The following is a 22,004-nucleotide window of genomic DNA, read 5'->3' as shown; positions in this document are numbered from 1 at the left end:
GCTCACTGCATCATCCCAGCTCAGAACTTGGCTATATGCAAATTAGTCTGACCCTGGCCCAGTGTATCATGGGAACAGGGCAGACCAAACTACCAAGCCAATTCTTATACTGGGAAGGAAACAAGCTACCGGGGACCGGTTTCTGGCATTTCAGCCGTCTTCGGCCCGACTTGCTTGCATCCTGATGGTGCAATGAGCTAGGGAATCACATCTGAGTATACCCTTCTACGCTTATGGTGGACAAAAATGATTCAGAAAAGGGGGTGGTGATGAACAGAGTGTCTGAATTAAGCAGACCACTCTTACCCAGTCCAAAGATCAGGGCTTGATCCATCACCGTTTTTTAGCTCACTGCACCATCCCAGCTCAGAACTTGGCTATATGCAAATTAGTCTGACCCTGGCCCAGTGCATCATGGGAACAGGGCAGACCAAACTACCAAGCCAATTCTTATTCTGGGAAGGAAACAAGCTAACGGGGTCCGGTTCTGGCATTTCAGCCGCTACGGCCGGCTTGCTTGAATCCTGATGGTGCAATGAGTTAGGGACTCACATCTGAGTATACCCTTCCACGCTTATGGTGGACAAAAATGATTCAGAAAAGGGGGTGGTGATGAACAGAGTGTCTGAATTAAGCAGACCACTCTTACCCAGTCCAAAGCTCAGGGCTTGATCCATCACCGTTTTTTATCTCACTGCACCACTATAGGTGTGGCAGGGTATACTCAGACATGAGTCCCTTTCTCACTGCACCATCAGGATTCAAGCAAGCCGGGCCGAAGACGGCTGATATGCCAGAAACCGGTCCCCGGTAGCTTGTCTCCTTTCTGGTGAAGAATTGGCTTGGTAGTTTAGTCTGCCCTGTTCCCATGATGCACTGGGCCAGGGACAGACTGATTTGCATATAGCCAGGTTCTGGGCTGGGATGGTGCAGTGAGATAAATAACGGTGATGGATCAAGCCCTGATCTTTGGACTGGGTAAGAGTGGTCTGCTTAATTCAGACACTCCGTTCATCACCACCCCCTTTTCTGAATCATTTTTGGCCACTATAGGTGTGGCAGGGTATACTCAGACATGAGTCCCTTTCTCACTGCACCATCAGGATTCAAGCAAGCCGGGCCGAAGACGGCTGAAATGCCAGAAACCGGTCCGCGGTAGCTTGTCTCCTTTCTGGTGAAGAATTGGCTTGGTAGTTTAGTCTGCCCTGTTCCCATGATGCACTGGGCCAGGGACAGACTGATTTGCATATAGCCAGGTTCTGAGCTGGGATGGTGCAGTGAGATAAATAACGGTGATGGATCAAGCCCTGATCTTTGGACTGGGTAAGAGTGGTCTGCTTAATTCAGACACTCTGTTCATCACCACCCCCTTTTCTGAATCGTTTTTGGCCACTATAGCTGTGGCAGGGTATACTCAGACATGAGTCCCTTTCTCACTGCACCATCAGGATTTAAGCAAGCCGGGCCAAAGACGGCTGAAATGCCAGAAACCGGTCCCCGGTAGCTTGTCTCCTTTCTGGTGAAGAATTGGCTTGGTAGTTTAGTCTGTCCTGTTTCCATGATGCACTGGGCCAGGGACAGACTGATTTGCATATAGCCAGGTTCTGAGCTGGGATGGTGCAGTGAGATAAATAACGGTGATGGATCAAGCCCTGATCTTTGGACTGGGTAAGAGTGGTCTGCTTAATTCAGACACTCTGTTCATCACCACCCCTTTTTCTGAATCGTTTTTGGCCACTATAGGTGTGGCAGGGTATACTCAGACATGAGTCCCTTTCTCACTGCACCATCAGGATTCAAGCAAGCCGGGCCGAAGACGGCTGAAATGCCAGAAACCGGTCCCCGGTAGCTTGTCTCCTTTGTGGTGAAGAATTGGCTTGGTAGTTTAGTCTGCCCTGTTCCCTTGATGCACTGGGCCAGGGACAGACTGATTTGCATATAGCCAGGTTCTGAGCTGGGATGGTGCAGTGAGATAAATAACGGTGATGGATCAAGCCCTGATCTTTGGACTGGGTAAGAGTGGTCTGCTTAATTCGGACACTCTGTTCATCACCACCCCCTTTTCTGAATCGTTTTTGGCCACTATAGGTGTGGCAGGGTATACTCAGACATGAGTCCCTTTCTCACTGCACCATCAGGATTCAAGCAAGCCGGGCCGAAGACGGCTAAAATGCCAGAAACCGGTCCCCGGTAGCTTGTCTCCTTTCTGGTGAAGAATTGGCTTGGTAGTTTAGTCTGCCCTGTTCCCATGATGCACTGGGCCAGGGACAGACTGATTTGCATATAGCCAGGTTCGGAGCTGGGATGGTGCAGTGAGATAAATAACGGTGATGGATCAAGCCCTGATCTTTGGACTGGGTAAGAGTGGTCTGCTTAATTCAGACACTCTGTTCATCACCACCCCCTTTTCTGAATCGTTTTTGGCCACTATAGGTGTGGCAGGGTATACTCAGACATGAGTCCCTTTCTCACTGCACCATCAGGATTCAAGCAAGCCGGGCCAAAGACGGCTGAAATGCCAGAAACCGGTCCCCGGTAGCTTGTCTCCTTTCTGGTGAAGAATTGGCTTGGTAGTTTAGTCTGCCCTGTTCCCATGATGCACTGGGCCAGGGACAGACTGATTTGCATATAGCCAGGTTCTGAGCTGGGATGATGCAGTTAGATAAATAACGGTGATGGATCAAGCCCTGATCTTTGGACTGGGTAAGAGTGGTCTGCTTAATTCAGACACTCTGTTCATCACCACCCCCTTTTCTGAATCGTTTTTGGCCACTATAGTTGTGGCAGGGTATACTCAGACATGAGTCCCTTTCTCACTGCACCATCAGGATTCAAGCAAGCCGGGCCGAAGACGGCTGAAATGCCAGAAACCGGTCCCCGTAGCTTGTCTCCTTTCTGGTGAAGAATTGGCTTGGTAGTTTAGTCTGCCCTGTTCCCATGATGCACTGGGCCAGGGACAGACTGATTTGCATATAGCCAGGTTCTGAGCTGGGATGGTGCAGTGAGATAAATAACGGTGATGGATCAAGCCCTGATCTTTGGACTGGGTAAGAGTGGTCTGCTTAATTCAGACACTCTGTTCATCACCACCCCCTTTTCTGAATCGTTTTTGGCCACTATAGGTGTGGCAGGGTATACTCAGACATGAGTCCCTTTCTCACTGCACCATCAGGATTCAAGCAAGCTGGGCCGAAGACGGCTGAAATGCCAGAAACTGGTCCCCGGTAGCTTGTCTCCTTTCTGGTGAAGAATTGGCTTGGTAGTTTAGTCTGCCCTGTTCCCATGATGCACTGGCTCAGGGACAGACTGATTTGCATATAGCCAGGTTGTGAGCTGGGATGGTGCAGTGAGATAAATAACGGTGATGGATCAAGCCCTGATCTTTGGACTGGGTAAGAGTGGTCTGCTTAATTCAGACACTCTGTTCATCACCACCCCCTTTTCTGAATCGTTTTTGGCCACCATAGGTGTGGCAGGGTATACTCGGACATGAGTCCCTTTCTCACTGCACCATCAGGATTCAAGCAAGCCGGGCCGAAGACGGCTGAAATGCCAGAAACCGGTCCCCGGTAGCTTGTCTCCTTTCTGGTGAAGAATTGGCTTGGTAGTTTAGTCTGCCCTGTTCCCATGATGCACTGGGCCAGGGACAGACTGATTTGCATATAGCCAGGTTCTGAGCTGGGATGGTGCAGTGAGATAAATAACGGAGATGGATCAAGCCCTGATCTTTGGACTGGGTAATAGTGGTCTGCTTAATTCAGACACTCAGACACCCTTTTCTGAATCATCATAACCATTCAGCTACTGTTAAAAGGTGTAGTGGGGTCCCAGCACCGTCACACCAGGGTTATTTGAAGGACATGTGGTCACCTCGTGACAAGTTTCAGAACCCTAACAGTAACTTAAGGCGGAAAAGACATACCGTCTGGATACCAATGTACTATAGGTCTAGCGGCCTCAAAGGATGAGGGGCGTGTTTATTTCACATACTGCGAGTCGAATATAGCGATTTAACATGACTTATGATATTGGCAAGTTTTATGAGAGGGCGCTTTGCCTGGGTAATAATCACTCTGACAAACAATAAAAGAACTCGTCGCAACAGCGTTTGAACAGGGGCATAACACAGGCCCCCCGCAGCTCAAGCAGTGCGGGGGGCCCTAAGCTCCAGGGGCCCCCTCAGCACAGTCATCGGGCCAGAAAAGTGGCCTGCCGCCGGACGTAATGTAGAGAGGTTAGCAGTTTAGTTAACATGCCGCTGCAGCGGCATGTGAACTCTCTGAACTGATAGCGCCGTTTTCTATTTAGATGGTGTTTGCATCACCATTGTCCTCCGCGCGCGCCGTGGCAGAATTGTTAATAGACGTCAAATGCAGGGCCCAATGGCTACTCCTGAGACAGGCACGATGTGCGCACTTTGCCAGGTTGGATATCAAGTTGGCTGTTGGACTGGGAGACAATTATGGCAGCGCTGATCACGCTGCACCCAGTCCCAGCAGGAGAACACCAGCCCTCGGGATCATCTTTAGTCATGCATGTTCGTGACGTTCTGTTGCATTTTTGCTGGGCAGGGGCCGGGTCCGCGCCGGGGCCATGGTATTTGCAGACTTACACATGCCATTAGCTGCTAGCTCTACATGTAACATGGTGGTAGCATGATTTGGCAGCACCCATTGGGTCATGACTTCACGGACACAATGCACTGCTGGTATTAAGGTGATTTAAAGCATCTTAATTTTCAAAGCTGTTGCACTATATATGTTTTAATAACTTGTTGAACTGAAAATGTAAAGTGCTATATCGTGTGCTAAGGCTCTGTGTTAAATGAGATGCAAATGTTGTCCTCTAATACTAGGTTGAATGATGACTAGTCCTCGGTCAGAGCGAACATTTTCTGTGTAGAAAACACACACATTCTGACTGTACCAGCTTCTTTCACATCCTGCTTCCAGTAAAGCTTTATATTTTCTAGTCTGGGCTTTTTCCTCGGGACACTGGTCCCCTTTTCCGGCCTGTTAGACTTTGGAAGATTCCCTAAAGTTGCCTTCGGAGCCATAGTAAATATCTATTTGTTAATGAGACTTTTACTTGATTGTATACGCGGCTCGACCTCTAGAAGGTAACTATGGATGGCTGTACTTTGTCAAAGGAGCACGATCACAATCAATTAGGAGCCAATACATTGTTAATGACTGAAAGTAGTGTTGGCAGTGTTTGCAAATATTTTCGTTTTAAATGCACCTGCCGCCCCCTTACTTTCCTCCATAAATGTTCATACAACAATAAAAAGGTCACGCTAACTCTGTGAATAATGTTCTTCCTGGAATGTGATAATTTTGTCTATTGGAAGTTTTGACTGATTATAAAGTAGAGCAAATGGTAAATATGCCTGCTGCTAAGTACGTGTTCCATGCAGCTCAGGAGTGCATATAATGTAAATAGATCAGTGCTTTGTTACAAAGTTCCTTTTTAGGTCTCACAGGCTTTACTTTGCATATATGTTTTAACCCCTTCACTGCGGCGGCTATTCCGCCGCAGTAGTAAGGGGGCGGGGCGGAAGAGCGGCGGGCGCATGCTGGTGACGGAACCGCTCCGTCACCAGCGTCGGTTGCTCAGTGCTTATGACTGAGCGGTTCCGTCATTGCCCCGCCCACTCAATAGCACGCTCAGCGCAGGTACGGAATTCACGCCGCGCATGAGCGGCGGGCGGGCCATGACAGAACCGCTCCGTCATCAGCACAGCGCCACCGCAGCTGATGACGGAGCGGTTCCGTCATCAGCATACAAGGGGTTAAGATCTTAAGAGTTTCTCGTTGCTCAAATGGGTGTCATTTCTGATCATTGTATGTTTCCCTTGTCTTCATTGCTTGATTTTGCCTGTGAGAAAGTGTCACTCATAGTTGTTTAAATATCACTCATAATTCCACTGAAATTATGACAATGTCACACATAGCAATCTGAAACCTTGGCAGGGATGCGGAGAGCTCCTGATTGTGTTTGGAGACGGCGGTTTCTCCGAGTGGGCAGAGGGGCTACACCATTCCAGTTAATTAATGCGCTATCTGGATGGTAATTACCATCCTATTTTAAATTATATCAAAAGCGTCGATGGACATCAGACAAAGTCGTCACAGCGTGACTTCTTGGAAAGGGAGGTGTCGCAGCATCTGTAAAATGACCTCACGTGAGAGCGGTCATGTGTTTAAACAGTTACACAGCACATGCTTCTGTGCCTCATATATTCTTTTTAGAGCTGTAATTGAGAGGCAACTTTAGGAGTTGCAGCTGGGCCTCATTAAAAGGAAGCACTGTGCACAGTTCTGATGAGACACCGACACCTGGCAATATGACTACTAGTAACTGGTAAGTGCTTTTAGTCCAACCTGGGTGTCAGAAAGTCTGCTCCACTTTCCCTCCCTAAGCCCCTTCCTCTCTTGCTTACCCCCACTGCCCTTGACCTGTCACTCTCTCCTTTAACCTCTATTTCCTCTTGAGTAGCAGCAGTGGGAACGATTCATTCAACTAGTTTAAATTAAGTGATTTAACTGAAGTGTTATTGAACACGTCTCCTGTGCTGTAACCCCAAAGCCTGGCAGAGAGTGCCTTCTGCCTGAAAGAAATGCAAACGTGGCCTACTAGTTAATCTGCAAATTTAAAGGGCAACATCTGCAAATGTAAAGGATGCCTGGGAGTGTACTTGCTTTAATTGATCAAAGGTTTGTGAGTGGTAGTGCAAAGAGTTAACAAGTGAGCTGTGCAGTGAGTGAATTTAATTGGCATGGTGTTGAAGGGATAGTAATGTAAATAAAAACATACGTACAGTCTCAGTATTATTAATTTATATATTTTGGAAACACCATTTTATCTTAACCTTTTAAGCATTTTGTAGCAGAATATCTTCTGAAGTGTGTACTGCAAGTTTGAAAAAGCGAATTACATAATATCAGTGCTTTCTGTCACAGACCAACCTCATGGCACTCGAAATACACAAGTAACTATTCTCCACTGCACTAAGATGTTATTCTGTGGCTCTCTGGTTACAGAGACCTCTGCAGTGTATTAACTAATAGACTTTCATAATGCACTACCGTGCATTTGCCACTATCATTAAAAAAAATCATTTAAGTTGCAAGTTATTTTATGTGTAACTACCTAACTACCTGACGATAAAGCTTTCATAAAACTTTGACTTTTTTAGCCACACCATTTGTACAACTGATATTCTGAACCCTCCCCTCCCATTTTCCACCCCAAAAAAAACCCTTTTCCACAGATTCCCCCCCACAACCACACTGACACTCCAATGTTGCCCCTTATTTCTCCATAGCCCTTCTCTCATGCAATTCTGTTTTATACTTCTGTGTGTAGTGGGTACACTGTAGTTTTAGTGTAGGCTAAGGCGACTGCTAAGGCATTATATATTTCAAAGTGAAGTAAAGGTGTCACAATCATTACAATACCCAGACTCTACAAGCCCACAACAATGGTTTCAATGCTTAGATGTTCAAGTCTTTGCATCAGTTTTGTACACTTTTATATTTCTAGTCTGGATGTGTGACCCCTGATGTGGTCTTTTGAATGATTAACTAAATGAGTCCACAATATGCATATCTTCTCTTATTCCACCCCTCCCCCCCCCATGACATGGGATTTGCCAGGTAGAATATCATATCACCATCATCACCAGGCAGGCAATACGTTAATCTTAACTCCATGGCTGCTAAGGGTTTCCACCCCCCCCCCGGTGCTGGGATCCCAGATTTTCCATTGTTCATGACGAGCTCAGCTCGTCATGAGTGCAGCTCCGCTGTGCCTCATGACGAGCTGAGCTCGTCATGAGCATGGAAGGAGTTAAAATTTCTTCTTGAATGCTGCTAGTTTGTTACCTGTTTAGTTGGTTGTTTGTTAAATTAAAAAATCTGGGAGTTACTCAACATTGTATCTCGAAGTCTGTTATGAAGCGCTCTGGTTAGGCTGAATAAGCAGCTACCTATGTTATTATATGATATCTCTTTACTAATGTAATAACTGCACTTCCACAATTGCTTTATTAACCTTCTTGCTTTCTCAAATTTGCTTGAAAATGCACCATTTGCCCACTCTTTTTTCAAACTTTTCTACCCCCCGGATCCTTCTTAGGTCGGACGCGCTCACTCTCCACGGTGCATTTCAAAACAAACTTTACGCTTCACCACTTTCAAATGTCACCAGCCACCACTGTGGAGGGGGGCCCCTCTAACGTACCTTGCCGGGGGGCCCCCTCAAGTTTCGTTACACCACTGCGTTTGAAAACGGTCTGCTACGGACAGGTCGAACTTGAAAGAGTTGTATTGAATTATCTGCATAGGTATTTAGGTGAGAGAGAAAACCAGACGGAGGGCATTGCTGTGGGGAGGGGGAGGAGAAATGCGACACGGCCGCAGCAGGCCCAGAATTTTTCAGCTAAAAAGATTTACATGGGGTATAAAATGTGAGCTAATATTCTGACTTTGTATGACTAATCTAAAGTTAGAAGTATCGACCCGCAGTTCCATAGCTGACGATCTAAATTCTCTACTACATCAGCTGCAGACAGGTGTGACCAGAGACTTGACAAAGGTATCAACTGTCTAGATTCACAAGCAATTCAGTGCAGGGACAAACATGGCGTGGAAAAGAGAAGAGAAATAAAACCATTTCTCCTTGATAGAACCTATTTCAAAAGAGCATTATTTTGTTATGCAAAATCTTGTGTACTTTTTTTAGTAGATATGGTTTTGCATGAAAAATTGTGGTTGGTTGCATGGTAACTCCCATTAACCACCCATGAACGTCCCCTTGGCGCTAATTAATGCATGGAATGCCTCCTTGGCGTAAGTTTGCCCTACTTTCAAGTGACTTTCTAACGCAAAAAAAGTTTTCCAGTGGAAATTAAATAGCATCAATTGTGCATTAATCTCCGCCACTTTTAACATGGCACAAAATATTAGTTAATATAAACCGAAGAGTCATAACTGGCTAGGATTGAAGCAAAGACTTCCTCTATTTCATTCGAATTTCTAGATGTCTGGAAATAGCTTATGCATTGGCCTTTTTTATGGCTCACTAAATCACCAAGTTACTTTGTACTGTAAGAAGGGAAGTTATTCTAAGTGTCAAAAGATGCCGCTCATAAGCAATGGATGCTACCACACTCTGACATGCAGTCTTTTACACTGTAAACATGCCATGGATGTAGGCAGTCAACCGCAGGTTGTTTCCTCTAATTGTGGAGTCTCTTCTAGGATCACTGCTTGGAGAAAACAAACGAGGCTGTCAAAACAAGCTGTGTTCTCCAGTGGCAGTCCATGTGTTTGATGCGGGGTTAAAAAAGTGTAATCACTTTTCTTAGACATTCACCAGACAGATGGACAACATTGAAAAGTACTTTCGGACATATTATCAAGCAGGGCGTTAAAATTATAGTTGTTTTAGCTGCAGGAAAACTGCAGCTAAAGCGGCGATAATGAACTCGATAATATGCCCTGCAGAATTTCAATAGAAGCCCATGTTCACACCAGAACATGGGTTTCTATTGGAATTCACAAGGCCATATTATCAAGCCCATTATCGCCGCTTTAGCAGCAGTTTTCTGCCACTAAAACAGCAATAATTTTTAATGCCCTGCTCGATAATATGCCCTCACAGGTTTAAGGAAATCACATCTGATATTCAGTATATAAAAAAGACCTTAGCTCAAAATGGGCAGAAATGAACCTGTTCTTTAATGTAATCCTTTGTTTTTTTTTTTTAAATGTTTTTATTGACAATTTTTACAGCACATTTTACCCCCCCACCCCCGCACCAGACAATATCCTTTAACAGCAGGTATACTTCTAAATAATCACATAATAAAAAAGTTTTTAAAAAAGGTATTCCATTACATACTTCCACAATTTATACGTCTTACAGCAAAACAGATTTAGAAGAAAATACATGAGAACGAATCAATACAATAAAGCCAGTGAGACACGAATTAATAAAGAAAGGAGCTCAAATGGACGATAATCAAGATACAAAAAGGGGAACAAGAATCATGAACAGAAATCGTCAAAAGAAAGAGGACAGATTAAACCACCGAAGAGGCAAAAACAAGAAACATGAGTACAGACATGAGTACAAATGGACACCTCTAGCTATTCACCCCCCTAAACATTTGCCATCCTTCTTTTCCAATCTGCAATAGGCTTCCACAACTGTAAACCAAGTGCTCTGCCCTTTTTCCCCCTTCTGGCATAAATAGCTTTCCCTAAGTTGTGGATGCACAATAACCTAGCCAGCCAGTGCTGGAACGGGGGTGGTGTCTTATCTTTCCATGCAGTTGCTATACATAGGCGTACAACAGCCATAGCCACAAATATGAAGCCCTCATCTTGATATTGCGAATTGCTCCCTTCTACTCCTAATAGTATTACTTCTGGTATCAGCTTCAATTTATATGCCAACGATTTATCAAAGAATGATTCAATACTTTCTATCAATGGAGAGAGGTTTGGACACCCCGCAAACATATGCAGTATATCTGCCTCCATGCTGTTGCACCTTGGGCATCTAATCCCCTGTGTACCTCCCCACTGGGCGATTCTGGCTGGGGTATAATACAGTTTGTATAGAGTCTTATAGTGTTGTGCCTGCAACGCCGCCGAGCAAAGGGTTTCTCTTCCTAACCTTAGTAACTTTAAGAATACTCCCTCTGATACTCCTAGGGCTTCCCTCCATTTAGTCTCGTATTTCTCCGGATCATCCCCTCGATGCTCTATAAGTTCTGTATATAATCTTTTAATTGTACAGGGTTCTGCCCCCTCAACCATCTGCAGAATCGAATTTCCTTTAAAGCCCATCGGTCCACCCCGTTTATTACCTAGGAAGCTTCTTATTTGAAAATATTTTAAAAAAAAGTCCTACTGCTGACACCAAATTCCTGCTGGATTTCAGTGAATTGCCGTACCCCTGATTCCCCTATTAGGTCCCCCATATTTTTAATTCCTGAACGAGTCCATTCCCTGAATATAGTGTCAGCAAATATTTCTGGTGGCAGCATAGGATCCTCTATTATTCTAGTATATGCATGAAACCTCCCTAAGCCAAAACTTTTCTTAAACGATTTCCATATTTTGTCTGCCGCTTCTAATGTCTTAAACATGGTTCGCTTAAAATAGCTTGGCTCCGAGTATCTAAGGAGGGCGTTGTTTGTCTCATCGCCGAGAATTATCCCGTACACCTCTGTTGACCCTGTAGGATTTTCAGTTTCCCTCTCAGCTCCTCCCAACAAACCATTCATTTGCTGCAATGCTGCCGCCCAATAATACATTTTAAGATCTGGTAATGCCCATCCCCCCCTGTCCCGTGGTAATGACATATATTTCAGGGCTCTTCTTGTCTTCCCCTGGGACCACACAAATCGATTTACCATGTTCTCCACCTTATTAAACTAAATCATACTAAAAAACAGCGGAACAGTTCTAAATAAATACAAAAATTTCGGCAGCAGATTCATTTTTACGTAGTTTACTCTACCTACTATGGACATATGTAAATTATTTACCCTGTCCAGGTCCTTTTTTGCTTTCGTAATAATAGGCTTAATATTAATTTCCACCAATTTTTCTAGTTCTGCCGTTATCTTAATACCCAAGTACACCCCCTCAACAACCACCCGTGCATCTGTACATATTGTGTAAGCGTTCTTTATAATTTGTGACTTACTTTTATTCAGAGCATACCCCGCTATTCGACCAAACTGATCTGCCTCCTGTTCTATTTCTCTTATTACATCTATTGGGCTAGGTGTGATGACCGCAATGTCATCTGCATATGCTAGGACTTTAATGTCTCCCATCCTGGTAGTTAGCGGAATAATTTGTTCATTCTGCTCAAATCTTCGTATCAAGGGGTCAATGTACATAGCGAACAAGAGGGGTGAGCAAGGGCATCCTTGCCACGTTCCCCTAGTAATAGCCAGAGGTCTAGTGTGGCCTGAATTCACCCTAACACAAGCAGTGGGATTTGTGTAAAGTGATTGTATAACTCTTACGAATACTACACCTACTCCCCCCCTTCTTACAACTGCCCACAGATACTCCCACGCCACCCTGTCAAAGGCTTTTTCTGCGTCCAATAAAATAGCTGCCATAGGGTTCCCCTCTACTTCCTGAGCATCAAAGAGTGTTATCATCTTCCTGACATGTAATGTAGTGGCCCTTTGCGGTATAAAGCCATGTTGATTAGTGCTGACCGGTTGAGTGATTATTTTAGCAAATCTAGCTGCCTGTATCTTCAAAAATATTTTGGTATCCGCGTTAATTAGTGTTATGGGGCGGTACGACCCTGGTTCTGTTGCATCCTTCCCTTTTTTAAGTATGATTACGATGTTCGCCCCAGCCCAGCTTACCGGGATCGCCTGCCCTTGCTGCACCCCCCTGAATGTTCTTGCTAGATCCTTAAATATGGAGGGCAGGAATACCCTTTAAAACTCTCCTGGTATCAGGTCTGGACCAGCTGCCTTCCCCTTTGGTAAGCCCAATATGGCCTCATTAATCTCCTCATCCCTCAGATCAGCATCCAGAAAATCTCTATCCTCGCTATACAGTACTTTACCCGGAAAATTCTGTAAATAATCCGCTATCTCCCCCCTGTCCCGAGTTTGCTCTTCTTTGCATAATTTACTATAATACTCCCTAAATACCTCTGTTATCCCCCTCTCATCCGTAATTAACCGCCCCGCATTATCTTTTATTTCCTTAATCTCTCCCTTTGCTACCCTTTGTCTTGTACGTGCTGCTAAAGTATGTCCTATCTTTTCACTGAATTCATAGCACCTTTCTCTCTGTGTGTCGTATGTCCTGGCAGCTTTGATTGCCACCCCTTCTAAAGCCTCTGCCCTTGCTATCGTTAATTCCAATACACGCTCGTTATACTCGCGCTGATCTACTATGGCCTGCTCCAATCTCGCCTCAGCTAATCTCAGGGCATTATTTAACCGTTCGCTCTCTATTTTTTCCTTCCTCTGTTTAGCGATAGAGTAGCTAAGTGTCTCACCTCTTATCCCCGCCTTAAATGTGTCCCAATCATTCCCAATGGTGGTGCTCCCCCTATTAATCTCCCAGAACTCCTTGATCCATGAATGCATGTGTGTAATATACTCATCATCTTTCAGCAATCCCCTTTCAAATGTCCAAGATCCTACCGCCCTCTTGAACCCAATTCCTTCTATTGTTAACTTTAGGGGATTATGATTTGACAATATCCGTGGCATCCTGTCTATCGTCAAAGCTGTTACTAGTGACCTTGAAACAAAAAAGTAATCTAATCTAACGCATTTCCGATGCGGAGCCGAAAAGAATGTGTAACCCGGGTCTGAAGGCTTCTGGGCCCCCCACACATCCATCAATGCATTGTTCCTTACTAGACTCTGTATTGCCCTACAAACCCTCTTTTCCTCCCATAGTATTGTCCCATAGAGTCTAGCCCCAATCCCCTAGCCCCATCAATGTTAAAATCTCCTGCCAAGATAGCACTTGGCGCCCATGCAGATAATTCAGTATCTAAAAAATCAAACACCTCTGGATCATCCTCTGTTGACCCATATATAGAACCTATAGTGACCCATACCTCCCCTATGAAACACTCAAGCATCTCCCCCTCTGATCCTCAAATTTCTTCCTTGTTCTTATATTTAAATGCTTTGTCAATATAGCAACCCCTCTAATTCTAGCCCCCTGTTTAGAATTGGCTAACAACCTAAAACTAAGCATGGGCGGAAAATCTGTTACGCTCGCGGATTTTGCGGATTTTCGGTAAATTCGCAATCCGCGAACTCCCGCGAATTTACCGAAAATCCGCAAATCCGCGAGCGGCGGATTTTTCCGGGGGCAAAAGTTCAAAACTTGAAGTCTGGCCTGTTGTAACTATTTTAGGATGGCGCCGGCAAGCTGCCAGCGCCATCCTAAAATAGTTACTAAGTTAGCTTCAACAGGAAGCTCTAATAGATAAAATAAAGCAGGTGCTCGATTTTATCTATTAGAGCTTCCTGTTGAAGCTAACTTAGTAACTATTTTAGGATGGCGCTGGCAGCTTGCCGGCGCCATCCTAAAATAGTTACAACAGGCCAGGCTGCTGAACTGATCTTTCTCTGACCTTTTATGCACACAAGAGGCATGTGAACTCACATGTAAGCCCCGCACGTTTGGCCCCGCGCACACACTCGCGGTTTGCACCGTCTTCCCGCCATTCACCCACTATGATGGACAGCTCACTCAAGGGACCCCTGCGCCCTTCGGGGCGATTGCATAGTAACACACACATGGTCGCTCGAACTAGTTGATGCTCAAAGTCAGTGACTCATTCATTAGCCCAAAAACAATCATGAGCGTCTTCGAGGCTGGACAGGTGTGCCTCTTCCCAAATCTACCGTGGAAAGTCAGCTGTGATGCTGGGTAGAGGCCTTTGCATCCTTGACTTTCATGAGCGCAATCCCCGTGCTGTTCCTGTGACCAGGAGCTTCTTTCTCTTCATATTATTGTGTTCGCACAGGTTGCTGCAAGTTCGCACGCGTTTTGTACAATTTCGCAATTTGCGAAATTGTACAAAACCCTCGCGAACTTTCAGAAACCCGTGCGAACATAAAAAAAAAAAATCCGCAAATTCGCGAGAATTCGCGGATTTTGCGGATTGCGAGTTCGCAAATCCGCAAAATCCGCGAACGCGAGATCTGCAAAATTCGCCCATGCTTACCTAAAACCCATCTGTTCCAACAAAAAAGACCTATTCCCTTCCACATGTGTTTCTTGTAAACAAAAAAAATCTGCCCCAGTGTTTTTCAATAATAGACCTACCCGCTGCCTTTTTATTCTATCGTTCAGCCCACATACATTCATAGTCGCGATTTTAATGTTTGTACTCATTGAAAAAAAGTTTTTTTTAACTCTTCTAGTATACTTATTTTCTGATCATTTAGCCCAACTCTTATGCTCTTATGCTCTTTTATCCTACTCAGTTCATGCTTTTGTTGCCTCTCCTCATTTTTATTAATTTATTTTCTTTCCACCTTGTGCTGTAATCTTGTTTTCCTTCTTTTCTCCCAACCTGTACGATCCCCCCTGTCTCTCTCCCTCTGGTGCATCCCCTCTCCCCTATCCCCCCCACCCCCCTGTCCACAGGCAACTAGGTCAATCCTGACCTACGTATGACTGGTTTCCAACCCCTTGAGTGCTGCTGTACCCCCCCCCCCCCCTCCCTACATTTATTCTCCCACATTAGATGCAGATACAAATGTAATCCTTTGTACCAGGTTTTTTTAATTCAGTGTAATGAGATATCTGCCTAAATCAGGCCAGTTGCTACTCAGTGTACAAAATATGGTCTCTGTCTTTGTGTGGACAAATCAAAGGAGAAAGATAACCTTCGATGGAGAGGCAGCACAAAGAGACAGAGAGAGAGCTGGTAATGAATGCAGAAAATTGAGAGGAATATTACAGAGAGTATGTAAGAGATCATCTGAAGGGTGTGCGAAAGTGCTTGTCAGGAGCAGCTGGTAAGCTTGATGGGGCGAAGTGGGTGGTGGGGTCGACAGATGACGACAAGGGAAAATAACATTAAAAAAAAAACACTTACCTTATGCTCTCTGCATCACTGTGTGGGTGATGCGGAGAGTGCAAGGTAAGTGTTTTTCTTTTTTTAATGTTATTTTCCCTCGTCGTCATCTGCTGACTCCACCCCGTCCCCCCACGATTACCTGCAACAGCCACTCCTGGAGCTTACCATAGACTCTAACACACATCAGGTGGAACTTTTTCCACCAAAGGTTTTTGTCAACATTCCTGAAGGGGAAGAAGTGCCTCAGGACCTTTTCCCTTTTGCCAAGAGGTTACTACTATATGTTTGTAGTTAGAGACGTATTAATGTTTTGCAAATGAATTTTGGTAGCAAAATATTAAAACATACAATTCCAATTTAGGATTTTGGAAGGGATGTCCTAAACTTACCCCTGCAAACCAAAATTGTGATTCAGTAACATGTTACTGAATTACAATTTTGTTTTCATACATGACCAATAGCTTTTTGCAGTCACAAATGGCTGATTCTACATATACGACCTTTTGCAAACACAAAAAGGCAACATACATTTGGGCCCTAGTTCCTTACTACAAGTTTCCCAATAAGATAAGACACCCAAGGATTTAATAATTTTAATAATTCTCTGGTGAGATAATTATAGCCTATTACGAGTTTAACCCTTCTAAATGATGTATAACTTGCATATTTTAGGTACTTTAACCACACAAAACACATGTCCTGGTATTTAATGGGCATTTTCCCCTTTAAGTACCGGCAACAAGGCTGTCTCGAAGAGTGGACAGCCAGGACTCTTTGCCCCAGGTCCCAATAATTTTGTGTCCCTGCTCTCCTGTTACATCTTTTCAAATAATATTCATAGTATTATTACATTTTCTAGCTGTAGCTAATATGACAAAAACACTCGATGACCAAAAATAAAGCTTCTTTCTCTAACTCCAGAGTACCTCTTCCTCATTAGAAACTGCCACTTGCATCAGAAATCAAAAAGAGATCCCACAAATGATTTGACACCTGGCACTACTAAAGCTTCTGACATGTTGGATCAGAGGACTTTATTACATATGGTAATTACCATGTGCTGTAAAACGCTATACAAAGTATACTCCCAATCCATGGGCAAACGTACATCGCTCGGTTTAGAGGCTCTTAGTTTTAGAAACAGGTTACAGTTTGGGATAGGTGTTTTAGAAATAAACTGCTGGTGTAAGGTACGCCATTGATACTGTCCACATACTATTCACATATAACTTCCCATGCTGCCTCCGTATATACCCTACACCAAGGTGAGGCACTTATTTTGGAAGCCAGTTGTGTTTCACTAAATGATCCGGGATAATACCCTGTGGTAAGAGAAGCACTTCATACACTGTCCCAATAAGATCTGACCCTCTCTTTGAGGATGAAGCATTTATTCCAAGGCCTATCACCTGAGTACTCCTACTGCACCACACGAAGCGCACACAAAGAGAACACCTTGTGTGCACACCGAACATCTGAGCTATAATCTTATATTCCTATTATAGTGTTCATTGGACTTGTCTCTGAAGAGACATCATTGAAGTCTGTCACATGAAGACTGTTAGTGCTGTTTTTACTCGCTCACATTTAATTGCAAATCTTTCAAGCAAGCATCCATTCTTGATTGTTAATGAGAGGTGTGTGTCAGAAAGGATCATCAGGGCAATTCCTTGTTGCTACTAAGAAATAATGTCAAAAGGTATATGTGCAAATAAAGGTCTTTTGGTGCCTTGGACACTTCTCAATGAACTACCTTGAGCAGTTTTTTCATCCTTAATGTTCAGTAGGCCCTTTAGTACAAACCTTAAACTAACCTATAGGTCCCCTTGAACTGAAAATATTAGACAGAGCTTGATGATTATGTGCTTGGACTAAAAACCCAAAAATGCATCAATCTCAAAAGTACTTCATGGTTCCTGATTTATAGAAACAGTGTGTGTCCTGCACTCTTCTTCCTCAGATAGATAACAAATTACGCCATGTATCTATCTCACAAATAAACAGAAAGAAAGTTTCAGCATCCTGAAAGAACTCAGCCAGAAACCAGATCAGAAATCCATACCCAAGCTGACAGACTGTAACAAGTGTAAGGCCTTCTTCCTTCAAAAAGGCAAGGACATTTGAGAAAATATTGGCAACATTTGAACCCACCATTGCCCTCTTGATGTGGATCTAGCCCCCCGCACACCCGGCAAGCAACTCACCTCTCTTCCTTTCCTAGACCATGCCTCCCTGTCACTCCTGATGACCCGTGTTAAATCAGGCTCCCCGGTGGACCCCTGTCCCCCAAGGGTATTCCTAATGGCCCTTACCGGGATAGAGAGGGAGATCCTTGATCTGCTCAATTGCTCCCTGGTTACAGACTATTTGCCTGCCAGCTTGAAGGAAGCCAGGGTCCTCCCCCTAATAAAAAACCCAGGGACAGATGTAGCTAATTTAAAGAACTACAGGCCTATCTCTCAGCTCCCTTTCCTGGCGAAAGTAGTGGAACTACATGTCCTCAAAACACTCTTGTTGTTCACTGAGGAACAACAACTACTGCAGGTTTGCCAGGCCGGATTTAGGGCCCATCACAGCACAGAACTGGTGATGCTCTCAGTTCTGGACGAACTTAGGCTCAGGGCCGCAAATAGAAAGCAGAGTGCCCGCTCCTATTGGATCTGTCAGCGGCGTTCGACACGGTCAGTCACCCACAGCTTCTGGCATGACTCTTCGATCTGGGCATCCGTGGGGCTGGTACACCAATGGCTTGAATCCTTTCTATTCAGTTGTTCTCAAAGTGTTCAACTGGGTGAACATGTATCGAACATTGGCGCACTCACCTGTGGTATCTCCCAGGGCTCAGCTCTGTTGCCTCTCCTGTTCAACATCTTCCTTCGGCCACTAGTGGCCGCACTGATGCATAAGGACTGCCAAGTATTTAATTATGCGGACGATACAAAACTAATTCTCCAGATCGATAACTCCCCTCAAGCCCATGCCCATGTGCAATACAAACTCAGATACACAGTCAGTTGGATTGCAGCCAACTTGCTAAAAACCCTGATAAAACTGAGGTCCTCGTCATGCCCTCTAAAAATAAACCTTGCATTGACCTCTTCTAGCCTCAAGAGCTGGGCACCAACCCCTACGCCAGTTCCGCTTGTAAAAACCCTGGGCATTAAGATTGATGCCAACCTCTCTATGGCTAATCAAGTCTTTGCTGTGGCCGGTACATGTGTGGGTGTACTGAGACAGCTGCAGAGATTTGCCCTGCACCTCTCTTCAGCCACACTACAGATGGTAGTGTCAGCTATGATTGTGTCCAGACCAGATTATGGTAATGCCATACTTATTGGTCTCCCAGAGAAACTTACCAAAAAGCTGCATGTGCCGTGAATGATGCAGCTAGGCTGATTTTCAGGCTCTCCAGGCAAGCTCATGCTACCCTCCTTCTGCAACAACTGCACAGGCTCCACACTAAACAGAGAGCTAAGTTCAAAGGCCTCTGCATCGCCCACAAAGCTGTTCATGGCGATGCCCCAGTTTACATCAAGGAGCGAGTAGGACACTACGTGACAGGACGTTCATTTTGATTGTCTGAGACAGGCCTCCTGGTCCATCCTCAGTTCAAAACCACATCTAAAGGCAGTGGAGCCTTTTCTGTTTTAATTCCCAAACTATGGAATCGTCTGCCTGAAAATGTCTGCACTTCTCCCTTTCAGGAGACAACTCAAGACTCTGCTGTTTAGGGAGGCTCTTGACACAGAATAACATCCCTCCATGCGTTACATCTGTAACTGCTGGTGGGTTTGGCTACCTTCTCAAAGCACTAAGGGCCAGATTTAGGTGTCCAAATACCGGTCAGAAACGGCCGAAAATACCGATTTTCGGCCGTTTCCGAGCGGAATTTGGACATTGGTATGTAGGGGTTTGAAAAACTTACAGATTCGGTAATTTTACCGAAATGGTAAAATTACCGATCAGTAAAAATACCGAATCTGTAATTTGCTATGTAGGTAGCACTGTTAACAGTGCTACAGGTCATTCAGGATTCGGTATTTACCATGTAATACTATTACATGGTAAATAACAAATTTCTGTGTACATGCACATCTGTGCATGTACACCTGTGCCATGTGGCACACAGACATGCCCTAAGGGCATGTTTGTGTGTCACATGGCACACAAGCCTGATACAGGGGTGCAACAGGGTGTCAAAGGGACACCCTGTTCCCCCTGTCAATTAGGTAAATTTACCGATTCGGTAATTACCGAATCGGTATTTGCTATTGATTCCTATGGGCTTCAAGGCCCATAGGAATCAATGGCAAATACCAATTCGGTAATTACCGATTCGGTAATCCGAATCTTACCGAATAGGTATTTTTTACCGATTTTTAACCTACATAGGTTTTACCGATTCTTAAATACCGAATCGGTAAAATTTGGTATTTAAGAATCGGTAAAACCTATTTACCTACATCTAGCCCTAAGAGACTTGCTGGTGATTATGTGCTATAAAAATCCAAGTTAACATAACATAACCCTGTGGTCAGTTACAGTGAACATGCAGAATTACAGATAATCGTCAGGCAGATCATGCGCACTGTTTCATGCTCTGTTTCCTTGAGTTTCCAGTGACATTTTAAATACTACTATTTCTGATCAAGGTTGCTGGTGATTATTACTCTGTGCAGCTATGTGAAGAGTGGGTGGTTTATCAGCTAAATGTTAAATGCACCTGAACCACACCACGTGTTCTTAGGAAACAATCAGACTGCAGCGACACCTATCCCTCTCAGGATGCATGTTGCTAGAAATGGGGGTCTCTAATTGGCAAAGATGGGCACCTTTGCCCAAGTAGGGACGCTTCCTTCTAGTCATTGTAAGTGGATTACACACTTTAGATAACCCTGCCCTGGTACCCTTGGTAGCTTGGCACGAGCAGACATGCTTATCCCAAATGTAATATGTAAAATATTTGTACTCCAAACACACAGTAACACAGTGAAAACACCACAAATGGGTACCACACCAGTTTAGAAAATAAAGTATCTTTATCTAAACCAAACAAGCCCAAAACAATACAAATCCAATGTACATGTATCAAGATATCACTTAAAGGTTGTTACTTCAAAAATAGAACTGTAAAAACCAAATAGCTCCATCTGGGGCTATTACGATATCGTGGCAGGGTACAAATCCAAAGTACAGAGCGCGGCCGCGAGGTGCACGGGCGAGGCATAGAGTCACACGGACGCCCAAACAACAGTACCTTAAAAACAAAGTCGACAGACGATGCATGGCATTGTGGAGGAGAGGCGTCAGTGCCGAGGTGAAGCAGTTTCCTTTCTGCCATGGGGGAGGTGAGGCCTCAGGTCCGTGAGGAGGCAAGGCATCTTATCGAGGTCAGGGGAAGTTAGGCAGTATCGCAGGTGAGGCATCACTTCCGGGGTAGCGGGTGATGTTGAAGAGTTCATGAAGTCACCCTTGTCGGTTATCAACTCCACAATAACGTAATGCTGGTGCTGGCAGTGCAGGTGCAAGCACTGGCGTTGGGAAAGCCGATAACTACAGGTTTCGGCAGGCAACATAGGGTGTCGGAGCTGCGGTGAAGGCGGGGTGATGCATCATGCACTTCACAATCAGTGCCCCCGGCCTCGGTGCACGTTGCGATGTCACTGAATGTGGTGCTGACTGCATCGGAGTTGTTATTTTTGTTTTGCAGCACCAACCACACAATTCTCAGGGCCCAGGAACTGGAATTGGTGCCTGTTTAAATGCAGGAGTTTACAGAGGAGTCAAGGTGCTGGTAAGTGGGTGTAGGTGAAGTCTTTGTGGCCCTGAGACTTCAGGACAGGAAGCAAGCACACATAAGACCTTGGAGATTCTTCCTCAAGCAGGTTCACAGCAAAGTTCCAGCCTTTGTCCTCCCCTTGGCAGAACCTGCAACTGCAGGCCAACCCAGCAAAGCACACACAGAAAAGGGTCAGTACTCCTACTTATAGCTCTCCAGCTCTTCTCATTGGTAGATGTTCCCCTTGAGTCCAGAATTGATCTAAAGTCCTGGCGTTTAGGGTCTCATCCTTATACCCCATTTTGTCATTGTTCTCTCTTGTGGCAGAGTCTCTAAGCTCAGTCCAAACCAGTTCTGTCCACCCTGGTCAGCATGACCACATGGGGTGGATATAGCATTGTGCTAAGGAGACGCAGCCTATTCAGGTGCTAGCAAAACTCCTCCCACCACTCTAAATGCAGACCAGGTCTATCCCGCTGTGGAATTCTAGTTTGTGAGCTAAACATTATCTGCGCCCACTTGTCACCCACGTACAACGTGCATGATCGCCATTTTAGGCATCATGGTCTCCCTGTCCACGATCGATCGCCAGCACGTCCCTCTGACCCAGCAA

Source organism: Lissotriton vulgaris, chromosome 2_1 (assembly GCF_964263255.1).
Source record: "Lissotriton vulgaris chromosome 2_1, aLisVul1.2, whole genome shotgun sequence".
NCBI lineage: Eukaryota > Metazoa > Chordata > Amphibia > Caudata > Salamandridae > Lissotriton > Lissotriton vulgaris.
This window is presented reverse-complemented; position numbering follows the sequence as displayed.